This window comes from Anser brachyrhynchus (genome assembly GCF_964034855.1).
Source record: "Anser brachyrhynchus genome assembly, chromosome: 2".
NCBI classification, from domain to species: Eukaryota; Metazoa; Chordata; class Aves; order Anseriformes; family Anatidae; genus Anser; species Anser brachyrhynchus.
The window spans coordinates 4,604,514-4,610,511 of NC_137695.1; positions in this window are offsets into that span (position 1 = coordinate 4,604,514).

Below are 5,998 nucleotides of genomic sequence, written 5' to 3' on the forward strand. Positions count from 1 at the left end.
TGCCACATCATCACTGCTCATTTTCCTTTAATGTACTTTTATGTTCCCTTGCAAAAATTTACCTTCTTTCTGTAGACCCTGTAGTTCCTGGCTAGAAACCAATCTGAGTGATTAAAACAAAGCTTGTGCTTGGGCAGAGCAGGAGAGGCACTACTGCACCCTCTCATCCTTTCCTACCCTTAGTTTGGCTACAGCAGCTAGAGTGGAATCCCATTCCTATTTTAACCCTGTGGTTATAGCTGTTTGTCCTGCACATGGGGAATCCAAGCTAAAGAGTAGTAATTTTAGCTTCACACATTCTTTTAGGAGAAAGGGACCGCTGCAGAGTGCTTCTTTCCACCTCCCTAACACAGCTCCATCAAATTGCAAGGTATTTGCTGTTTGTAACATAAAATATAGTTGGTGGAAGAAAGGGAAAATTTTGCTGATGTTTTAAACATGCAAAAAGCATGGAGAGATCACTCTGACTCCAGTCAAATTTGGGAAAAGGAAATGGATACCTATAGCCCTCCAGCTTTGAAGAGTTTTGACCAGAAAAAAGGACCATATAAGCTAAGCTTGGAACACGGAATATCATCATCATCTTCTAGATAGCTCTGCATACAACTGACTACAGCATAGACAATACAATATGTCAAGTTAAGTGAGTGAAGTAGGGGAAATAAGGAAATATTTATTGCAGATATTTCCTTGTACACTACAATATTATGGATTTTCTATATGTGTTCCTGTAATTAAAATAAATAAATAAATATGTAACCACTGTTTACTTTCATACATGGACTTTATACCTGGACAAGCTAGAAAAGTGGGCCCATGTGAACCTAATGAGGTTCAACAAGTCCAAGTGCAAGGTGCTGCACCTGGATCAGGGCAATCCCAGACACGAGCGCAGACTGTGAGAAGAGCTCATTGGGAGCAGCCCTGCAGAGAAGGACTTGGGGGTTCTGGAGGACAAGAATTTGACATGAGCCAGCAGTGTGCGCTTGCAGCCCAGAAGGCCAACTGCATCCTGGCTGCATCACCAGAGGAGTGGCCAGCAGGTGGAGCGAGGTGATTGTCCCCTTCTGCTCTGATTTTGTGAAGCTTCACTTGGAGTACTGCGTTCATCTCCCCAGCACAAGAAGGATGTGGAGCTGCTAGAGTGGGTTCAGAGGAGGGCTGCAAAGTTGATCAGAGGGCTGGAGCACCTCTCCTGTGATGAAAGGCTGAGAGAGCTGGGGACGTTCAGCCTGGAGATGGGAAAACTCCAGTGTGACCTTATTGCAGCTTTTCAATACTTAAAGGGAGCGCATAAAACAGATGGAGAACAACTTTTTGCTCAGGCAGACAATGACAGGATGAGGGGGAATGATTTTAAACTAAAAGAGGGAAGATTTAGATTAGATTTTAGGAGAGTGGCTCACCACTCAGAGGGTGGTGAGGCACTGGCACAGGTTGCCCAGAGAAGTTGTGGATGCCCCATCCCTGGAAGTGCCTAAGACCAGGCTGGATGGGGCCCTGGGCAACCTGATCTAGTGGTTGGCGTCCCTGCCCGTAGCAGGGGGTTTGGAACTAGGGGATCTTTAAGGTCCCTTCCAACCCAAGCTGTTCTAAGCTTCTATGATTTTATGATACATCAGTTTTGTTCAATCATACATAAAATGACAGAAAAATACTATTGCTATATAAAATTGCAAATAATCTTTTGACTTTCTTTTCTTATATTATAAAATATAAGAATTGGTTGGAATTAGATGATTTTTAAAGTCATTTCCAACTCAAACCATTCTACGATATGATTCTATGATACAATAAATATTAATATATATTAAAAATTGATAGCAATTGAGCCAAAATGTAGTACAAATAAACATTTCCAGTCATTTAATATGAGGATGTGTAATATGAACATGATGTATTTTTATTTGCTACTAAATAACATTGATATTATGCAAGCATATAAATAATGAAATATTCATATAAAGTGAAATTCTCTTTTAAGCTCTTCAGTTATTAGATTTTCACAGTACGTTATAAAATCATGTCTGCCAAGCAAAAAAAACACCATCATTCTGTTTGAACATGCTTTGCAGTAGGCAAACTGATTAAAAGCTTTATTCTTTGTGGAATCATTGCAAGAGTTCTACCTTAAGGACACCATGCTAATATCTTAATTTGATAATATGAGAGCGCAACTCAAGCTAGACAGTGATTGCAAAGATGTGATAGTCTCTCTTGTAATCAAAGCTGGTATAGATTGCACGTCTGATCTCAGTTTTAATTTTCAGACCTCTCCCCAGTCATCAGGGAACAGCGCCATTATAATTAAAAGCCTTTTCGTGCTTGTGCCCAATCTATTGAAGACAGACAGAGACAGCTCTTTTCCTACAGATATATACAGGCAACACAAAAGATAAGCAATATCTTTTGGAACATGGAAGAGTTTCGGGCTCTGGATATTGTGTAAGGGAAAAATGTTATTAGTAGAGTTTTTAATAATAAATCTAAAGCTCACTAAACATATTGGGCTGCTTCTATGTTTTTATGTTTGTTGTTCTCTACAATGTCCTATTGCAAGGTCAATGTCCTTATAAATGCTGGGCATCCCTTGGTAGAGGTGATAAGCATTTAATGTATTACAGTTTGAATCATAATTTAAATAAAGCAAAACACTGAAAAGCCACATAGAATTAGAGAATCATATAATTATAGAATATCCCAAGTTAGAAGGGACATCCAAAGATCACTGAGTCCAACACTGTTCTCTCAAATCTGAAATTATTCAGATAACATCTGATAAAAACAAACACCTACCTTGATGTTAGATAAAGCCAGAAGAACCAAGGTTGTTAACTGGCAGTCATGATATAATGCATCAGTTCATTTTTTAATATAAAATATAGACTGCTAGTAGGAGGCACTTTGCCATTTCTATTGATCTCTGTTGAGGTTATTAGTAGTTTATACACTGTTTTGAAGCAACGTAAGGAACTAAGCTACACAGTTTCTATGATAAACAGTGTTAAAGGGTGATTGCCTGCCTGAGAAAAGATAAAAAAATTGAGGACAATACAGACAAAAAATGGACAAAAGCCTAATGGAAACTATTACCTGAATGTGTAATGTAGAAGAAACTAATCATATACTCTACAATGGGATATTTCTGGTCAAATAATTACATGGAAGATGAAGTCTTTAGTGATGCCATGCTGTCAAAAACAGTGTTTATTTTTGGGAAGCTGGTAGGTGTCTTTGAGGGCAGAAGGAAGAAAGTTAATGTTATACAATTGGTTGTGATACAACATAAAAGCCAAGTCCGAATGACTTAAGTCATTTGGCAGTGGCAGAAACTGCTCACCATTTTGTTTGCTGCAGCCTGTAGTGAGATGATCTCAGCCATCATGCCCGGGAGCTCTGTTTTACTTCTGTCTTTACCCATTACAGTGTAAACCCTGCAGCAATTTCCATACCCTGAGCACGATCCTCTCTCTTCAGGTCAATTTTTCATTGTTCTGGCCCTACTCCAAGTGAAAACAAATCATACTTAGCATAATTTATTCTTCAAAGGTCAAGGAGTTTCTGTTACTCACACTTTTCATACCTATTTTATCAAAGTTTGCATGTGACAGACAGGAACTTGCAGAAACAAACTTATGCAATAAGTGTGCACATGTTCCTAAGGTAGGGTTAAGCTAGGTGAAAATTATCTAAAGTCAATGCAATTCCCTTCCTGAAAAATTAAAAATTGATTGTTTTTTAATTTTGTCTAACACTTCATAATCAAGATTGAATTTTCTAATAATATAATGTAACCTTAATATCTATGCCATGATTAGTCATAGCTGATATTAATATTCTAATTAAATAGTAGGAGTCATATCTTCTGATTTTAGCCATTTCTGTGTCCAGTTTCAGCTATCCCACAGAAAAGTATTCCCTCTATGTTACCTATTTATTTTAGGAAGGAATGAAGTACTCTCTGAAGATTCACATTTCTGTTCATGTTAGAAAAAGTTAAAGGACTAGAAAAGGGCAAAGGTCTAGTTTTTAATGGCCAAATTTAGGTGTGAATGGATGTTGCAAATACTTGAATGCAGCCAAATATCCTTCCTATTAAATACAGTAGAATACAAATCAGAATTGTTTGGACAGATTGCTGGTATACTTGACTCAGAGGGATTTGGGGCCAAACCTTTAAAGCAGGCTTCTATAAAAGCAGAGGACAAAACCCCTAAAAAGTCCATGTATTCATGTGCCTTCTTATTGTTGGAGTTTAACCTGGCAGGCAGCTAAGCACCACACAGCCATTGTCTCATTCCTCCTCCAACCCCTACACTAGGATGGGGGAGAGAATGGATGGAAAAAAAAAAAAATATATATATATATATATATAACAGAATATAAAAAGCAATGCAATTGTTCATTACCCACTGACCAGACCATCCCTGAACAGTGCCCCCCACCCTAGCCAACCACCCCAGTTTATTGTTCAGCATAACACCTTATGGTACGGAATATCCCTTTGGCCAGTTAGGGTCAGCTGTCCTGGTTCTTGTGCCTGGTTCTTGTCCTCTCCCAGCTTCTTGTGCAACCCCAGCCTCCTTGCTGGCAGGACGGTATGGGAAGATGAAAATTCCTTGACTTAATGTGAGCAATGCTCTGTAACAGCTAAAATATCAGTGTACTATCAGCATTATTATCATCCTACATCCAGAACACAGCACTATGGCAGATACTAGGAAGAAAATTATCTCAGCCAAAACCAGGACAATATCTGTAACAAAGGTGTTATTTTTAATATAATATTAATTACTGATATTAATTTAATATCAGTATCATCATGGTAACATCGTTTCAGAGTTTTAGGACTTAACTGCAAGTCAGAAAATCCAATTAATATAGCCAAGACTTACAAGAGATTTAATATGACATGTTATACCTCTGGCTGAGACATAGAGAAAAGCAGAATGCCATCACACATTCAGAAACTGGGTGAGCCAGACAATGACTGACCTGTTTATTAGAAGAAAGAATTTTGTTTGCCTTTTATCTCTTCTTCTTTTATCTTCCAGTTGGACATCATGATGGTCTTCAGGGGAAATTTGCTACTTCACAGCTAGATATACAACAACAAAAATGCAGAAGCTGTAGGAAATTTTCTGTCTAAATGTCTATGGATAGATATGGGTAAAATTTAGACTTTTTACTCTGACTTATTACTCTGGGCTTTCTTTCTAGCTGATAGAGACTGTGATCTGCTAAGGCTGAAAAACAAATCTATCTCCAGGGAAGAAGACTCATTCAAATAACTTGACATTCATGCCTCTTTTTCACATTAGCAGAACGCTATATACAAACTCATCTTTCTGTTAGTCTCTTTAAACAGATCATCAGCTGCTCAACACATTTCCATCTAGCTCACCTTGAATCCCTCTGGAAATGGGAAGAAAACCAACATAAACATCTTAGGCCCCACATCGCAATCTGTGTTCTAAGGAGTCCCTGAAGAAGTGGAAATGAAAACCTTCCTCCCCCTGCTCTTTCAGACTTTTCTCCCACCCTCAGGTATGAATTCAGACATTGCTGTGTTTTTTCACAGACTGAAGAAAAAACAAGGAGAAAAAAAATGTAAGTGGAAAGGAAGGAAGACACCCCTTGGCATCTAGTTTTTATACGAAAACTAGCTAGCATAACATCTCACTTCTTTCAGTTAGCTATAATTACACTAGCTGTAATTACCTGGATACAGCAAAGCAGAAAGGAAGGCAATTCCATGTTTCTATATTACCATTTCTGTTGTTTAATAGGACTTAGCAGCTCACTGGAATGTCCTGAAGAGCAGAGTGAAAATGTATTGGCCTGATGGTCCTCACCGTTCAGTACAGTTTAGGTTTTCTCACTCCCTTCCAAACTCTGATATTCCCAGCAAAGAAATTAATCAATCTGTCCATCTACAGATTACAACAGCCATTTGGAAAAATAAAAAAATAAAAAATAAAATAATCTCAAGCACAAA